This window comes from Schistocerca piceifrons, chromosome 1 (genome assembly GCF_021461385.2).
Source record: "Schistocerca piceifrons isolate TAMUIC-IGC-003096 chromosome 1, iqSchPice1.1, whole genome shotgun sequence".
In the NCBI taxonomy this organism is placed as follows: domain Eukaryota; kingdom Metazoa; phylum Arthropoda; class Insecta; order Orthoptera; family Acrididae; genus Schistocerca; species Schistocerca piceifrons.
The window spans coordinates 770,621,727-770,639,970 of NC_060138.1; the positions used below are offsets into that span (position 1 = coordinate 770,621,727).

At 39.7% G+C, this 18,244-nt stretch overlaps 1 protein-coding gene across 1 annotated transcript in view; it reads left to right on the plus strand.

Moving 5' to 3' along the window:
• Positions 1–18,244, plus strand: part of LOC124775011 (ATP-dependent 6-phosphofructokinase-like) — a 433,031-nt gene that overhangs the window by 361,426 nt on the left and 53,361 nt on the right. The gene's annotated exons all lie outside the window — the stretch shown is intronic.

Sequence of the window (18,244 nt, forward strand, 5' to 3'; positions counted from 1 at the left end):
CCGTGGGCGGCATGTGACGTCGGTGCAGACAGTGAAAGGGTTGGAGCGCCGCCATCATAATCAGCTCCGCCCTCGTGCTGCCACGGGACTCATGCCACCGCCTCTTTCCTTACCTCCTTTGGGTACAGGCGTGGTCCTCAAGTCACCGTCCCAGCCCCGGTAACCATCTCGCCCCGGGCATGCCACCGGTCTTCTCCACCTCCATGTGGATCGACAGCTCCCTCACCCATCCTGGACTCTGGATCGGCTGTCATGGATACCTCAGGTGTCCTTTCCTCCCCACCAATTGCGGTTGATATGCACAGTTCCTCTTCCCACTGCCGCCCACCTCGGCACCGTCCTGGGCGTTTCAGCCCCTATGCTCAAGTTTCAGGGGGGAGGGATCTGGTACCTCAGGAATTTGAATCTGCGCCAGACATCATGGACGTCAAAGACCCATAGAGGTCTGTGCACCATCGTGCCGTAAGCTGTGGCAGCGCACGCCTCCTGGCCTGCTTTTGGTGTGAGGGTGCCACAGTAGAACACGTGGTCCCAGCGGCCAGTAGCGGCGCCCCCGATAGTGTACTTGAGCACCTGCCTTTCACTCAGCCAGCCAGTCAAATCTCACGTACATCGGTTTATACCTCACTTCGCGCTAGACAGCTTACTTCCTTGTTCTGTGTATGAGTGGATGTGTTTGTTTCCTTGTGACTCCGTTGTTCGATTTTGTTGTATTCGTTCTGTCCTTTGTTGGTCGTGTCCATCCTCTCCAGTTGTGTGGTTGTCCGCAGGCCTCTCCGCGAGTACGGCCACGCTTTCCGTCATTGCTACCCCGCGACTGTCCTGGTTGCAGTTACAACATAATACTTTAATTACAATGGCTAAATTTGACAACTATACTCTGAGTAGTAATTTCTTTTGAACAGAACATAAAAGTGGGGGAGTTGCCATATATTGTAAAGACCATCTTCATGTCACAAAAATGGATTTTATCACAGAACTTAGTGTGAAAATGACATTTGAAATTTCAGCAATAAAACTGTTAGTAAACAAAGTAGCCCTGATTTTTATAGGTCTGTACAGATCTCCTAGTAGTATTGTGGAAAATTTCTTACAAAACATGGAAAAAATGATAGAAATTGTATGTAATAAGTATAAGAACATAGATATTGTTATAGCTGGTGCTTTTAATATAGATTCCTTAAAGTATACTAAAGATTATGAAAAAGTAAATGATATTCTGTGTAGCTACAATTTCTCAGACAGAGTTAATGGGCCAAACAGACTAACTAAATAATCCTCTAGCTGTATAGATCACTTTTACACCAACTTAGATAACTGCAGAGTTGACATAATAAATCTTCACCTTTCTGATCATCTTTGCCAGACAATGGAAATACTGAATATGTACGATTCACAAAGTACATATGAGATGATAGAAATAAGATGTGCAAATGAAAAATGTTTAGAGAAGTTGGAGTCCGCACAGCAGTCTGTGTCGTGGAATGACATATATTGTGCAGAAAATGTTTCAGACAAATGGAATAACTTTTATAACACTTTCTTTGCCCATTTCAATGTAACATGTCCAATTACTTTCAAAAAGAAATGTACTCAAAACCATATAAGACTTCCTTCAGAAGTAAAACAGCTGAAGAAGAAAATGTTTATTACTTGGAAAATATATACAGGGTTCCTGGACACATCAACTAGAGACAACTACCAAATATGTTGAAAAGCCTATAAACAAGCACTGAATGTATACACAAAGGAAATTATACAGCAAAAAACTGCTACCTTAAATAACATAAGCAAATCAGTATGGAACTGTGTAAATGAATCAGCAGAAAACCAAAGCCTAGTGTTAACAAAAATAGCATCTGATCTAAGATGGCGGCGTGTGTAGATATCCGCGATTTTACTCCAAAAATAAGTTACAGTGAAGCCGTTAAAAATTCGTGTGTAAGGTGCAAAAGTGAATTATTAAAGAATAATGAGCGTATTGCTAGTTTACAATGTGTAATCAGCAGTCTAAGAATAGAAATCGACAGCCTGAAGTCCGAAAATATAGAACTGAAGTCGAAGCGAAACATGGATCCATTGCTTCAAGACAGACAGAAGGACAAAAACTTTCGCCAGAACATGGCTACATCAGTGCAAAATGACGCTGATAAATCATCAGAATGGAAGGTAGTACACAACAAGCGTCAAACAATCGGCACTAAAATTTCGTCTACAGCAAATGTTTCGAGGTTCGAGAATGTAAACAATTTTGATGTACTTTGTTCCAGTAATAGTCTCACTGAAAGTGAAAATAATCGTAAGAAGAGTGTACCGATAAACTATCGGAAAAAGGTTAGGTTTGATCTTCCAAAGCCACAAGTTCAGTTAACAGCAATGAAAGTGGCAGTGGTGTGATCCAGTCTGCTGTGAGTGAAACATCAACAAATCGTTTTCACATTTTTGCTGATAGTCATGGTAGAGGCATGGCTGATATAGTGAAAAGCAGTTTTAATGCTGCCGATGTTTGTGGAATTGTGAAGCCAGGTGCTAAACTTCAAGAAGTTGTAGCGGGGTGTGATCCTGAAAAAGTAAAAAACGAGTGTGTGATCTTAATAGGTGGCTCAAACAACGTTGCCTGCAACGAAGGGAATGATGCCATACAGTCGCTCAGGAAGAAAATATCGGCGCTTCATCAGTCTAAGGTATTTGTTGTGAACATTCCACAGAGACATGACTTAATTCCACAGTCCTGTGTAAATGAGGCTATCTCACAAATGAACTCTAAGTTAGCAAAGTTGTGTAAGCATTTTAAAAATACTTGTGTTGTAGATGTAAGCAGTTTTGGACGAGAATTATTTACAAGACACGGTATGCACCTGAACAGATCAGGAAAAAAAGCATTAGGTACCCTCTTAAAAACAAAAATATTGGAAGAAGTCCACAAATGTATTCCAAAGTTGGAACCAATCGCACTTGAATGGCTCCAACCATCAAGTCAGACACGGTTTCAAACTCAAATGTTTCAGGAAATTGTTAGTAATGAACGTACTGTGTCTGTAGCTACAGATAATTTTTTAGGCAAAAGTTTAGATCTGTCTCTAATTCCAAAGAAATGACAATTTTTCACCAAAATGTGGGAGGACTTGGTAATAAAGTAAATGACATTACTGTTCTGTTAGAGGAACCACAAGGAATAAAAGATACTCATGTATTATGTTTTAGTGAACATCATGTGAAAGATATTGAAAGGTTACAGCTAAGTGGTTACTGTCAGGCAGCACATTACTCAAGAACCATCATGGAAAAAGGTGGAGTGGTAATTTATGTAAAAAACAACATATTTTACAATGCATTAGATTTAAAGAGCCATTGTATAGAGCAACAAATTGAAGTATGTGGTGTTCAGATTACTGTAAATGACTTCACGGCTGTAGTGTTAGCACTGTATAGATCTCCCTCAGGGAATTTGAATGTATTTCTTAAGCACTTAGATTCTTTATTATCCATACTGTACTCAAAGTCCAAGAACTTGATAATTACTGGTAACTTTAATGTTGATTTCCTAAATGAGAGCAATAGTAAAGCTGATTTAGTACATTTAATGGAGTCTTATAATCTGATGGCAATAGTAGATTTCCCAACTAGGGTTACTGTTAACAGTAAAAGTCTGATAGATAATATATTTATAGATAAGTCTACATGCAATGAGATCACCGTACATCCAATCCTTGGCCTTTCTGATCATGGTGGTCAATTGCTTAGGCTCAATTACATCAGTGTGTGCAACAGTTCCGAGCATTCTTGGAAATCTTTTAGGATAATAAATGAACAGGGCCTTAAAAAATTCAATGATAGCCTAAAAGAGATAGACTGGAGCCGAGTTTATAGGGAAACAGATGTAAACAAAAAGTACAATTCATTTTTAAATGAATTCATGTCTGTATTTGAGTCCATCTTTCCCAAAAAAGTAGTTAGAAATAGTCATACAGGCAATGCCAAGAAGTCTTGGATCACTACAGGGATAATAACATCTTGTAGAACAAAGAGGATGTTATACAGTTCTCTCAGGACTTGTAATGATCCAAAGAAACGACAACACTACAAACTTTACTGTAGCATTCTCAAGAAGGTTATAAATAAATCTAAAAGTATGTGCATAAAATCAGAAATTGAAAGCTCAGAAAATAAAATTAAAACTATATTGAATGTAATAAAGAGGGAAACTGGCAGGACAACAGGGAACATGTCTCAGGTAGAGATTAAAACAGGGGACAGTATCATAAAGAAACCTGAGTTGGTTGCAGAAATATTTAATAACCACTTTTTGAGAGCAGCAGAGAAGACAGGCTGTAATGGTTCCATGGAAGAATCATTGTCCCTCCTACAGAAAGCTATTAGCAACAGAATCCCACAGTTATCCTTATCTCCAGTTACTGTAAGCGAAGTCATAAGAGCAATTAGATCATTAAAAAATAAAAATTCTGCTGGTGTGGACAATATTTCTAGTAAAATACTGAAACACTGTTATAAATTTGTTAGTCCCGTCTTATGCAACATATACAATGCATCCCTACAAGATGGGATTGTCTCTGACAGACTTAAGTTGGCTGTAGTGATTCCTCTCTTTAAAAAAGGGGATAAAAGCATTGTTACAAACTATCGCCCAATATCCCTATTAACTACCTTCTCGAAAATTCTAGAAAAACTCATGCACAGGAGGATTGTAGACCATCTCAACTTCCACAGTATCTTAAGCAAAAATCAGTTTGGTTTTCGTGCCGGTCTTTGTACTGAACAGGCAATATTCTCTTTCAGCAACCAAGTTTTGGAAGCCATTAACAAAAAAATGTCTCCAGTGGGTATTTTTTGTGATCTTACGAAAGCCTTTGACTGTGTAAACCACCAAAGTCTTTGGAAAAAGGCAGAATACTATGGTTTAGGTGGTACTGCTGGCTTGTTCCTACAATCATATCTACAGGATCGGAAGCAGATTGTAATGCTAAATGGCTCTTCTGGAGAACCTGCCTCGTCTGAATGGGGCACGATAATGTGTGGTGTGCGTCAAGGCTCCGTTTTGGGCCCACTGCTTTTCCTCATCATTATTAATGATCTTCCTCTTTGTTCTGAGAGAAACAGCAAATTTACCTTGTTTGCCGATGATACCACAATTCTAATTGACGATTTGATTGATCATGATCTTGAAAAAACTACAAATACTGTTTTTAATGACATCTTAAATTGGTTCTCCTCAAATGGTCTCTCACTCAATGCAGATAAAACTCATTATATGAGGTTCCATACATCACAAAGTAATCCCGATGAAATTGACATAAAATGTAGAGATCAACCAATACAGAAAGTTGAAGACACAAAATTCCTGGGTGCTTACATAGACAGTAAATGTAATTGGTCAGTTCACATTCTTCATCTATGTAAAAAACTTAGCTCGGCAACATTTGCATTACGGGTAATTTCTTCAGTGGCTGAAGTTGACACTATTAAGGTTGCCTACTTTGGCTACTTCCACTCATTGATGTCATATGCTATCATATTCTGGGGGAACCAACCACTTGCAAAAAAAGTTTTCACCATCCAAAAAAAAGCAATCAGAATAATGTGTGGGGTCCATCAAAGACACTCTTGCAGGCACTTGTTTCAGAAGATAGGTATCCTAACAACTGCCTCACAGTATATTTTTTCCTTGCTGACCTTTGTGTGCAAAAATTATTCCATCTACCAAGACAACAGTAAATTCCATGGTTATAACACCAGAAACAAAAACAATCTACATTTAGAAATGAAACGTCTCACTCTGGTACAAAAAGGAGTTTACTACTCCAGCATTAAGCTGTTCAATGCTCTACCACTACATATCAAATGTGTTCATACAGAACTGCCAAAATTTAAACAAGTTCTCAAAGATTACCTGACAGAGAAATCTTATTATACTGTGGATGAATACCTGAAAGAAAATGTATACCATCACTAAACTTATTGTGTCTAGAAGTAGTTCAATTGATTTTATTGTGCATTTGGGCATTAGCACACTTTTTGTAACAACAGATTGGCTGTACATGTATTTACTCTTGTAGGCCTAATATCTGATTTAACTTTGTGCTCTTATCTTTAACCTTTATTTGAAACTCCTTTTTTGTCAAATGGTTGTTATGTTATCTAGCTGACATTGTATCTGTTACTGTATTTATAATATGTCTTACTTAAACTACACTCCTGGAAATGGAAAAAAGAACACATTGACACCGGTGTGTCAGACCCACCATACTTGCTCCGGACACTGCGAGAGGGCTGTACAAGCAATGATCACACGCACGGCACAGCGGACACACCAGGAACCGCGGTGTTGGCCGTCGAATGGCGCTAGCTGCGCAGCATTTGTGCACCGCCGCCGTCAGTGTCAGCCAGTTTGCCGTGGCATACGGAGCTCCATCGCAGTCTTTAACACTGGTAGCATGCCGCGACAGCGTGGACGTGAACCGTATGTGCAGTTGACGGACTTTGAGCGAGGGCGTATAGTGGGCATGCGGGAGGCCGGGTGGACGTACCGCCGAATTGCTCAACACGTGGGGCGTGAGGTCTCCACAGTACATCGATGTTGTCGCCAGTGGTCGGCGGAAGGTGCACGTGCCCGTCGACCTGGGACCGGACCGCAGCGACGCACGGATGCATGCCAAGACCGTAGGATCCTATGCAGTGCCGTAGGGGACCGCACCGCCACTTCCCAGCAAATTAGGGACACTGTTGCTCCTGGGGTATCGGCGAGGACCATTCGCAACCGTCTCCATGAAGCTGGGCTACGGTCCCGCACACCGTTAGGCCGTCTTCCGCTCACGCCCCAACATCGTGCAGCCCGCCTCCAGTGGTGTCGCGACAGGCGTGAATGGAGGGACGAATGGAGACGTGTCGTCTTCAGCGATGAGAGTCGCTTCTGCCTTGGTGCCAATATGGTCGTATGCGTGTTTGGCGCCGTGCAGGTGAGCGCCACAATCAGGACTGCATACGACCGAGGCACACAGAGCCAACACCCAGCATCATGGTGTGGGGAGCGATCTCCTACACTGGCCGTACACCACTGGTGATCGTCGAGGGGACACTGAATAGTGCACGGTACATCCAAACCCTCATCGAACCCATCGTTCTACCATTCCTAGACCGGCAAGGGAACTTGCTGTTCCAACAGGACAATGCACGTCCGCATGTATCCCGTGCCACCCAACGTGCTCTAGAAGGTGTAAGTCAACTACCCTGGCCAGCAAGATCTCCGGATCTGTCCCCCATTGAGCATGTTTGGGACTGGATGAAGCGTTGTCTCACGCGGTCTGCACGTCCAGCACAAACGCTGGTCCAACTGAGGCACCAGGTGGAAATGGCATGGCAAGCCGTTCCACAGGACTACATCCAGCATCTCTACGATCGTCTCCATGGGAGAATAGCAGCCTGCATTGCTGCGAAAGGTGGATATACACTGTACTAGTGCCGACATTGTGCATGCTCTGTTGCCTGTGTCTATGTGCCTGTGGTTCTGTCAGTGTGATCATGTGATGTATCTGACCCCAGGAATGTGTCAATAAAGTTTCCCCTTCCTGGGACAATGAATTCACGGTGTTCTTATTTCAATTTCCAGGAGTGTATGTACAATTTGCCATTGAATTGCCCTTGTATTTATTGTAAGTTTAAATTGAAACCTGTACAATTTGACACGTTCCATATCCTTGTGATTGACTCACTAACTGGATCTACGGAACAAGAAATAAATAAATAAAAATAAAATAAATAAATAAACAACTAACAACTAATAGCGTAAATATTTCAGATCCATATATGATCAGCAATGTTTTTAATACCCACTTTATAAATTCAAGAAACTTGTGTGACCTCTGACACTGATGACTACAGAACTCCTTACCAGGTACAAAAATCAGTGTTTATGTATGAAACAGATACAACTGAAGTAGAGGGAATCATAAATAAAATGCAAAACAAATTTTCTACAGGATGGGATGAAATCTCCTCCATTATATTAAAATGATTCAAACATTCACTCATACCTGTTCTGGTCCACCTCTTCAATGAAGGTGTGAATAAAGGTGTGTTTCCATCTGAATTAAAATATACAATAGTCAAGCCATTGTACAAAAAAAGGTAGTAACAACAAAGTTGAAAACTACCAAACCATTAGCTTAATTCCAATCCTAATCAAAGTATTAGAAAAGATTGTTTCACTACAGTTATAAAACTTTCTTGTCAAAGAAAAAGTGCTTCGAAAAACCCAACATGGTTTTAGGAAAGGCTATTCAACATCATCTGCCACATGTGATGTAGTACATACAATACTTATGAAATTAGATGAAGAAGAAATGGTGGCTTGTTTCTTCCTAGATTTATCATGTGCATTTGACACAGTATCTCATGAGCTGCTACTTGAGAAACTGGAAACTTATGGTATCAGAGGAATAGCCAAAAGTCTCATAGAGTCATATCTACAAGACAGATATCAGGTCACACAAGTCACACACCAGGTGGGCAACATTATTAAGAAGTACAGCTCCAGTCCAACTATCTATATCTACATCTACATCTACATTTATACTCAGCAAGCCACCCAATGGTGTGTGGCGGAAGGCACTTTAGTGCCACTGTCATTACCTCCCTTTCCTGTTCCAGTTGTGTATGGTTTGCGGGAAGAATGACTGCTGGAAAGCCTCCGTGCATACTCGAATCTCTCTAATTTTACACTTGTGATCTCCTCAGGATGTATAAGTAGGGGGAAGCAATATATTCCATACCTCATCCAGAAACGCACCCTCTCAAAACCTGGACAGCAAGATACACCGTGATGCAGAGTGCCTCTCTTGCGGAGTCTGCCACTTGAGTTTGCTAAACATCTCCGTAACACTATCACGCTTACCAAATAACCCTGTCATCAAACACGCTACTCTTCTTTGTATCTTCTCTATCTCTTCTGTCAACCCGACCTGTTATGGATCCCACACTGATGAGCAATACTCAAGTATAGTTCGAATGAGTGTTTTGTAAGCCACCTCCTTTTTTGATGGACTACATTTTCTAAGGACTCTCCCAATGAATCTCAACCTGGCACCAGCCTTACCAACAATTAATTTTATATGATCATTCCACTTCAAATCGTTCCGTACGCATACTCCCAGATATTTTACAGAAGTAACAGCTACCAGTGTTTGTTCCGCTATCATATAATCATACAATAAAGGATCCTTCTTTCTATTTATTCGCAATACATTACATTTGTCTATGTTAAGTGTCAGTTGCCACTCCCTGCATCAAGTGCCTATCCACTGCAGATCTTCCTGCATTTTGCTGCAATTTTCTAATGCTGCAACTTCTCTGTATACTACAGCATCATCCGCAAAAAGCTGCTTGGAACTTCCGACACTATCTACTAGGTCATTTATATATATTGTGAAAAGTAATGGTCCCATAACACTCCCCTGTGGCACACCAGAGGTTACTTTAACGTCTGTAGATGTCTCTCCATTGAAAACAACATGCTGTGTTCTGTTTGTTAAAAACTCTTCAATCCAGCCACACAGCTGGTCTGATATTCCATAGACTCTTACTTTGTTTATCAGGCGACAGTGCGGAACTGTATTGCATGCCTTCCGGAAGTCAAGGAAAATGGCATCTACCTGGGAGCCTGTATCTAAAATTTTCTGGGTCTCATGAACAAATAAAGCGAGTTGGGTCTCACACGATCACTGTTTGCAGAATCTATGTTGATTCCTACAGAGTAGATTCTGGGTTTCCAGGAATGACATGATACATGAGCAAAAAACATGTTCTAAAATTCTACAACAGATTGATGTCAGAAATATAGGCCTATAGTTTTGCACATCTGCTCGATGACCCTTCTTGAAAACTGGAACTACCTGTGCCCTTTTCCAATCATTTGGAACCTTCCGTTCCTCTAGAGACTTGCGGTACATGGCTGTTAGAAGGGGGCAAGTTCTTTTGCATACTCTGTGTAGAATCGAATTGGTATCCCATCAGGTTCAGTGGACTTTCCTCTGTTGAGTGATTTCAGTTGCTTTTCTATTTCCTGGACACTTATAGTAAGGTATGGTGTGCTCCGAGGGTCAGTTCTATTTCCTTTATTGTTCATACTATATGTTAATCATCTGCCCACAGAATGCAACAGCAAGATACTTAATTATGCAGATGACACAATCTTGGTTAACTGGGGAACCAACGAGAATGATTTGGCCTAAAATTGTTCTGGTGTCTTATTTGTGTTGAAGAATTACTTCCAAAACAATCACTTATGCTTAAACATCAATAAAACAACTCTAATGGAATTTCAAATACACCACGAACAAGATGAAATGCAATGGATTGTTGTGTCTGATGATGGTTCAGAAATAAAATGAAAGATAAAACTTCTTTCCTTGCTGTAATGTTAGATCAGCATCTCTCTTGGGAACATCATATCAATTTCTTATGCCAAAAACTAAGCAAATCAATTTATGCAATATGGACAGTGTCACAATTTCTTAAATATGAGCAAATGAGTATAATCTACCATGTTTAGTATATCCATGCCTCACATATGGAATTGAAGTACAGGGATGTGCTGCTGCCAAGCATGGAAATAGGGTATTCATCCTTAAAAAAAAAAGGCAGTTAGAATAATGTGTAAGCTGTTACGGAGGAGGCACTTGTTATGGCCTCTGCAGTACTTGTTAGCAGCAGACACAGTGGCTGTGCCAAAGACTGAGACGGCGTGGAGTTTTGTCCGCTGAAGCCAAGATGCCCTGTAGTTGAGATGAACTCGTCGCCGTGAGGTCAGCTGCCAACGCCTGCTGCACCGGTGGCTGGGAAGCCGTCAGTCACGATATGCACGAGGTCCCATCATGGACAGACCACGCGTCATGGCCGGTTTGCCGTGAGGTCCAGGTGTCAGTCCCTGGCAGTGCCTGTGACCAAGACCGCACTGCGGCCTGTCATGTTGGAAGTTCTCGCTGTAGTTAGTCAGCCATGGTGCCAACCAAACTTGGGCCAACCCCTAGAGCTGGAGTTGACATCTGGCAGTGAACGGATGACTCCTGTGAGCTGGAACAGACTTCCAGAATTGACACCTACGAAGATTGGACATTCGGACATGGACTACATCCGTCCTCAGATCCGAACTGCTTCCTAATGGCTTATGTCTGTTGCTGCCTGTGCTCCACTATTTATATCCGGCAGGAGGATGTTTTTTACCCTCGGTAGTAGCTTTTTGTTATTACACCTGCAGTATATTGCAGTGTAACTTAGCGTGCTGGCCTCACTTCCCCTTACTCAGCATTGTCCATGCTTTGCTCGGCACTTGGTCTTCATGCGTCCTTGCATTAGCTGGTTGGTAGACTGCTTCTGTCAGCAACAAGGCTATCTGTGTCGCACTTACTTTGCAACGCCTCGGTTGCCGGCTGCCTCTGTTTTGCCATTCTCCACTGTGTGAAGCAATGCTTACTACATGTGGCCGCAACAAAGCTTAGAAATAATGAGTCCTGCAAAGCAATTTTCAAAATTAACAAACTACTAACACTTCCATCACTATATATTTATAAAACTGTTCAACTGATACTAAAATACAAGCAGTACAATCATCTAAATAGAGAAGTGCACATGTAAAATACTAGGAGAGATGATGATTATCACTGGGAAAGAAATAATACAAAAAGTGCAGACAAGCGCCCCTGTTACATGGAGATCAAATTTTATAACAAAAACTTCCAAAAAAGTAAAAAAGCTTAAGTGGAAGCTGCTTTGAAATTGCCTTGAGGGAGTTCTTCAGCAATAAGTGTTTTTATAGTATTAAGGAATTCCTCTCAGAGGAGTAGAATACTTTTGTTTGTATAAATAGTATTTACATGTACCAAAAAAAAGCAACATAACTTTTTATCTGTAGGCCTATTGTATATAATTGTTTCCCACAATGTTATAAGGGGAAATGATCAATATGTAAACTATCCAAAACAATCCTTGTATTTGTCCATGGAGATTAAATAAATAAATGTGATTCATGAAGTAGAGATTCCACAGTAGCAGTATCTTGCAGAGGTGGTTCTGAGGTGCCTGTACCATGGAGATAAATTTTTGCAGTATCAGGTTTGTGAGGGCCAGGGACTGGTGGAATCTGAAAAGGTGAAGGTCAGTGTGAAAGGAGGGGTGGAATCCAGAGAAAGAAATTTTTATGGTTGGGACATTTGGGGGGATTCCATGGTTTAGGCAACATTTTAGAGATAGAATGTGGGACTGGGTTTTTTGCCAGGGGAAGGGATATTTTTCTAGTCAGAAGGACGAAACAGGAGCCCACTGTGGCAGGAATGTTGTAATGGAAACAGGAATGATGCAGAAATGGGCAAAATATGTCTTGATGTTTGTGAGAGGAGCTGGATAAGATAAAATACGCTTAAAAATACATAAAGACATGCAAAAATACCCACATATATGAAAAATAGATGAAAATGTGTGTAATCAAATAAAACCACGTAAAAATACTCACATATACTTTAAGAACGTACAGAAACGTGCTGAAAAAAGCTACAAATTAGGTGTGTTGTGATAAGGGAAGAGAGAGGGAAGGACGATGGGCTAGGTTGAGAATCCAAGTTAGTGTGGCACGGGCAGGTGTGGAAAATAAAATGCAAAAGTATGTCAGGATGAGGGATGAAGTGGGGTCAATAGGAATACATATGATAACAACTATCAGAGGAAAGAATCTGGAGCATCAGATGATGCATCAAAGTCTGTGTAGTCATGAAGCCTGTTTTGTGCACAAACGATTGTAGTGCTTTGAGAATTTCCATGTAAATTCTAGAACCACTTGGCCTTCCTCTGTCTCGAACCCACGATATTTTGAATAGAAGTCTGAGAGAGATGAATCCGACCTATGGCACATTGCATGTTTGTGTGTGCAGGTCTAAAAACAGTCATGTGCAAAATGTGGACACGGTGGCTGACAAGTACCTGCTGTAAGATCTATAGAGTTTCAGTGTATGTGTAGAGAAGAGCCTGTGATATTCTTTGCTGGTTTAGTGGCTGTGATGAGACTTTTAAGTAATTCACGTGTTGGACTTGCTAGAAGCAAGACATGTTCATATTTTCTGATGGTTATTAAACCAACCCTGTTTTAAATGTATCTAATAGAGTCTTATGTTTGACGACTTGGTTGACTCACACAAGTTTGAATATTTATATGAGAAGTGGTGAATTTGTTTTTTGTGGAAGTTGAAATACACCATGATTGAACTAAAAGTATTCTTCATGTACCAAATTATTTCAAGAGTAGAGAGAGAGTCTGATAAATTCCCTTAACCAGCATTGTTCTTTGGAGAAGAAGTTTTTGGAGAGATGAAAACGAGAAAAGTGGATGTTGCAGGTTGCCATAACAACCAAGTATAAGAAGATGAGAAAACAGTTACGAGAAACTTTATTTAGCCCAGCAAGCAAATGAAAAAGAAAATATGTGAATACAGCAAAGGAAAAGACTCAAGGAAGTAATCACATTAAAAGAATGGAAAGGAGATCTCGAAGTATTAGACTAAGAAGAGATACGACGAGAATAATTCAACTAAGAAGATACAGTGTGGGGAGTATACAGCTCTCACACATATAGCAGAGACGCCGACTCAGAAACCCACAACCAACGCCTCCCACACAAGTTGGTGCTCTCCGGTGCTGATTCTACACCTGCTCACCAATGCAGCCTAAAACTCTAAACTGTGTGAGCATAAAACAATAATTGTTTGAGTATAAAGTTGAAGAAACTGTTCAATAGACTGTATTTGTGTATTTATTATAATTAGAACTATTTTTTTAAAATGCTTATTAGATCTAAAATTAGTAAAACTATGGAAAACATACAGTTGGAAAAACTTCAGAACCAGCCATGGCAATGAAAGTGAGTAAGGAGGTGCCAGACTGGTCTGAATTAGTGAATTTGATCAAAAACTTTAAATGATAAAATTGATGACCAGAGGACAGATTCAACTGCTCAAAATGCTTCTTTAAGAAAGGAACTAAATACAACTTTAAATGCTCAGTGTCTTAAATTAGATTCAGTGAATACTCAATTAAATAATAAATTGGATGTTCAGAACAAAACTTTAGGGTTGTTAAGTGCTAAAGTAGATGACTGAAGTAAGGAATTTAGCCATTTATGTGAAGGCATGGGAAATTTGAAAACTGAATTTTAAGCTTTAATTACTAAAGTAGAAAATTTTAAAATAGATTTGAAAGGTGAACTAACTAGTTCTTTAAACAGTCATGTAAATCAACTTCTCACTGACTTTAATCAGACAGAATGAACAATTTCAGGATTTGAAAAAGAAGTTAATACCAATAGTCCAATCGAAAATTGCAGGCATTAACACTCGAGTGGATAAAGTGGAAAGAAACTTTTAAGAGAAATTAGCAACCTCATATTTAATAAATATAAGTAGTCTGGAGGAACAAGTAGAGGAAATAATTGACTGAAAAGTTGCCGTGAGAGTAATCTCCAAAAACGTATCTGCTGTCTTATCTTCTGAAGTCAATGATACCAAGAAAGGAATGGATGAATTAAGGAAAGAATTCAGACTTATTCAGGACAAGATGGATAAGAGGATGACTTCTCCTAATGTGGTATTGACTAGTGAGGTAATGACAGATTTACAATGGGGAGCCAATTTGACATTATGTAGTCAATTCCCTAAGTTTAAGCCAGATGGGGAAGTACATCCCACTCATTTTCTGAGAAGATTTAACCAAGACTTGCCAAAGAACTGGGAAGATTCAAAAAAGCTTGAATTTGCTGATGGGTACCTTTTAGGGGAAGCCGGAGAGTGGAGTACTGTAAATATGAAAAACTTTTCTCCTTGGGGAGACTTCCAGAAGAAATTTAAGGAAAAATACTGGTCTGCTAGTGCACAGGAAAAACTAGTATCAGATTTGTGGGACCCAAAGTATTACAATAATACATGTGAACAATGAGAAAGTATTTTGACTGGCATTTAATGCGAGTGAAGTGCTTAGATAAGCCAATGGAAGAAGAGGGTTTAGTTCGAATTTTAATCAGACACTTACCTATCTATGCAAGAAAAGACATCTTGTGTAGTGGATGGAAAACAATAGAAGAATTGTCGTCCTTTGTAGATGCACTTGATGCCTTAAATAAGGGCCCCAATGAGAGCGTACACCAAAGTGAAAACCAGAATTACAAAAGGAATAGTAATAATAATTTTAAAAAACATGAGGCCATATTAGCCAATTAGTACTTCTGTGTAACAGAAATAATGGCAATGATAATTATCAGAAGAAGCATCCACCTTCAAATTTAGGTCTAGTAACTTTGCAGGAATTTACGCCAAGTAAAAATAGACTATAAAGTAGTAACGTAGTTCCCCAATTTGGTAACCAACCAGTGATTACTAATATTGAGGAAAATGCTGTACGATCTGGATCCAGGGCCTGGGCCCAGGTCGTAGAGATACACTGGAAGGCCTGGTTCATAATAAGTATGTTAATTTCATGCACAAAATACCTACAAAAGATTGGTTGTTATTGGAAAAACCAAGCTTGACTACCAGCAATACACAACCAATAATAGCAGGAATCATGGAGACTTCTGATGTTAACATATTTATAGACTCATGGAGTGCTGTGTTACTCATTTCTAGCACGTTCTTTAACACATTACAGATTAAGCATTACTTACCTCTGTTAACAGTAACTGGAGTTTACATATTTGGTATAACCAGAATGAAAAGTTTTGTGGCGGTGTTCGTAGCGACAAACACTTGGCTGTAGAAATGGCTTACGAAGTCACCGCCACACTTTTAATAGCGGGCCGACCGGCCCGCTGGAACAGTAAACAGAAAGATGAAAGCCCAAACACTCTTATTAAATAAAAGTCGGTCCTTATCTTTTATTAATGAAGATACAGTAACACAATAGTGAACTCGGTGTCTACAGAAATCTGTCTAGTTCGAGTCGGAGCGGCTAGGTCAGCGTCGGCTGACGTCAAACAACAACTCTGCCGCGATGAACACACAACTGACTAGTAAGTACACAATTCAGTGGCGAGTATACAACTGAGCGGCGAATACAGAACTGTCCTAGCGCTCGCGACTCCAGCGCTTAAGAAGCCAGAAGCCAGCGGTGGCGCACGCAGACTTGCGGCGATTTCCTCTCTCGCTGGCGCTGCTTATGCGGACGGCGTCCGAACTTTGATGCTGCCAACCTTTTGGCAGCGGGCTCGGGTGGCATTACTGGCTAGGACATAACAAAAAGTAAGGTTGTGAAACATGAAACCCAAGTGAACTGCCACCTCAGAAATATCAGAGTTCATCAAATACTTTTAATAGTAGAAAATATTAATAGGGATGTTTTATTTGGCCTAGATTGGTTATTAGAATTTAACTTCATATTGAATTTTGAGGAAAATCTTCTTTGCTTTAGTAAATGCAGGGTACTGTTTGTAACCAATAAATACATTGCAAGACATACAACTGAATGTCAATGTTTACGATTAAATGCTCCAGCACAATTTCACCAGAGATCGATAATGTAAATCAAGTATCATATCAGGCTGACATATAAAACAAAGTAAATAAATCCCTAATATTAACCAGTGAACAAAAACTAGATTTACATAAAATTCTAATGGAATATGAAGTAGTATTTTTTGATCATCCCGGTAATATCAACTTTACAAATGTAAGTTTAAAATCAAAGATGATACTCCATTTTTCTGTAAGCCACGTCCAATACCGATAAGCTTGAAAGAAGCAGTTAAGGAGGAACTTGACAAAATGATTGACAACAATATAATAGAATTTAGTTCTAGTGTCATTAATAACCCTTTAGTAGTGGCAGAAAAGGTTACAGGAAGTGTGCGATTATTGCTAGATGGGTGTACATTGAATAAGCATATAGAGACGGACCGAGACAGACCAATTAACATTGATGAATTATTATTCAAATTTGAAAAAGCAAGGTTTTTTAGCATCACGGATCTGATGGCGGGATATTGGAAAATTAGGCTACATCCTGAATCAAAGAAGTATACAGCATTTCTGTTTGATTGTAAATTGTATCATTTCAATGTGTTACTGTTCAGATTAAATATCTCAGTATCCGTATTTATACATGCTCTGGATGAGGCATTTGGAGTAGATTTACTGAAGGATTTAATAATATATGTGGATGATATCCTCATAATCTCTGCTACCTGGGAAGTACATTGTCTAAAGTTGAGTATGATCCTGAAAAAATTTAAAGAAAAAGGTATTACAGTAAAATTGTCTAAATTGCATTTTACATGACGAGCTTAAGTTTCTAGGGCATATTGTAGGGGTGCAGGAGATTAGACCAGATCCTGAGTGCATAAAAGCTATTAAAGAATGTCCACCCCCTAGAAATGTAAGACAGTTGAAGGGATTTATAGGAATGGCCGGATACTATACATGATATATACGACGTCAAGATCTGAATGACCCTAGAATTTTATGTTTATTAAGATAGGGAATACTGTGGGTTTGGGATCAAGAGGCAAATGATGCATTTGCAAATGTAAAAATAGTACTGGTAGAATCACTCATATTACATCATCTGAGTACGGGTGAGCCATTTAAAATTTCAACCAGTGCTTCTGATTAAGATATCACAGCAGAACTTTTTCAAGGAGAGTGGGGTCTAGATAATGTAAATCATAAATCCATAGCTTTTGGTAGCCATAGTCTTAATAAACATGAATTAAACTACGCAGCTACTGAAAAAGAACTATCGGCAATAGTATGGAGTATCCAAAAATTCCAGACACTAGTATGGGGTCAGCAATCCATGTCTATACAGATCATCAAGCTCTTATCATTTTTAATGAAGAGTCAGTTGTTATGTAGTAGATTAAGGCGATGGATGTTGTTCCTACAGGAATATGACATTAGGATACAGTATGTGAAAGGTTCTGAGAATATTGTACTGGACACTTTGTCTAGGTTACCAGTAGGCATGGAGGAGTTAAACTGTATGGAGGGACCCGGCGTAATTTTTGCAATTTTATGACAGTAGAATATCCACACACCAGTGTACAAGAGGAGGCCCAAAGAATAACAGAAAACATCCATCATGATTCCTATTTTACAGAAATGTTTGTGTATCAGAAATTCCTTACTTCCTAATCAAGCAGGAAAGTGGAAAATTACAGGGCATAATTCGTTTTGGAGAGACAGAATAACATCACAAAGTT